Genomic DNA, 1265 nt, shown 5'->3' with positions numbered 1-1265 from the left:
GCCCGTCCGGGCTGGCCCGTCCTCGGATCTCCCCCGTTCGCCCCCACTCACTCAGGTATCTTTGAGGTTCTATTCCCTCTGGAGTTCGTATTTTCTCCTTCCGCTCTCTCAGTTGAACGTAATATCCTTCTCAGTTCGAAAAACGGTGCGGAGGGAGTTTACAGAGCTCCCTTCCTCTCCGCCATCTTGGCTCCACCCCTCTTGTTATATTCTTTTGATGGCTACTGAAGAGTTTCCAAAAGCTGTATGGCTGACACATAGGTATTTAGGGACCTGTGTTTTTAAGTTCAATTTTAGATATATATTTGAATAATTAAATCATTATAAGAAGTTAAAACCATATTGTCGTACAATTCAGAGGATTTAGAAAGGTGGGTAGTTTATGATGGTGAAGAAACCTGCTTCATTTGGTGATTATGCTGTTTGACCTCTAATGTATGGGTTTGGTGATTAATTACCAGTATCTTCAGGTCAAGTGGTTTGTCAGCATTTGGTATTTTTTGACATTACTATGAGAATGAAATAATCATTGAGAATCCAAAAGACCAGAATTGAAAAAAGGCAAGAGTAAAATTCATTAGGTATTTTTAAGTATCATTTGTAATTATGTAACTGGATTGATTAGGGTAAGGTGCATAGGCTAGATTTCCTGTTTTGTTTTTAAATATAATATATTGTCAAATTGGCTGCAATACAATGTGTAAAGCTTACTCTTGGTTTTTGGAGTTCATTGCTTACATACAAACGACATAAAGAAACAAACAAGCAAAACAAAAATAGAAACATCAGCTACAAGTAAACACCAGGATGGAGGCAGTGCTGATGGAAGAAGCCTTATCCCAGATAAAGAGAGAAATGACAGGGGTGAGCCAAAAGGAAAGAAACGAAAATTGACCAGACAGAGAAACAATACAGCTTAATCTACAGAGAGAGAGAGGAAAATAAAAAAGAAGATGTAGAACAGGTATGAAAAGAATAGTTTAAATATGTCTTCTTGAACCAACAACCAGAATAACCAGACAGAGGAGTAAAAGATAAGGAAAAGAGAAAGGGAGAAAACAACAACAAGACAACTATCTGTCTATCGATCTAATTAGAATTGTCCAAGAACTAAATCAGGCAATGCAAAACCGCTGGGTGTCAGCGGCAGTGCTGATTTGGACAAGGGGCTGTCTGGTTGGTCAGCATCAATCCAGCTCCATTAGATAGCATTATAGGCAAGGAGGTGTGTGATTTGGGGTAGGCAGGTCCTGCTGCCACTGTGG

The sequence above is a fragment of the Suricata suricatta genome, chromosome 5 (genome assembly GCF_006229205.1).
Source record: "Suricata suricatta isolate VVHF042 chromosome 5, meerkat_22Aug2017_6uvM2_HiC, whole genome shotgun sequence".
In the NCBI taxonomy this organism is placed as follows: Eukaryota; Metazoa; Chordata; class Mammalia; order Carnivora; family Herpestidae; genus Suricata; species Suricata suricatta.
Note: the sequence above shows the minus strand (reverse complement) of the source record.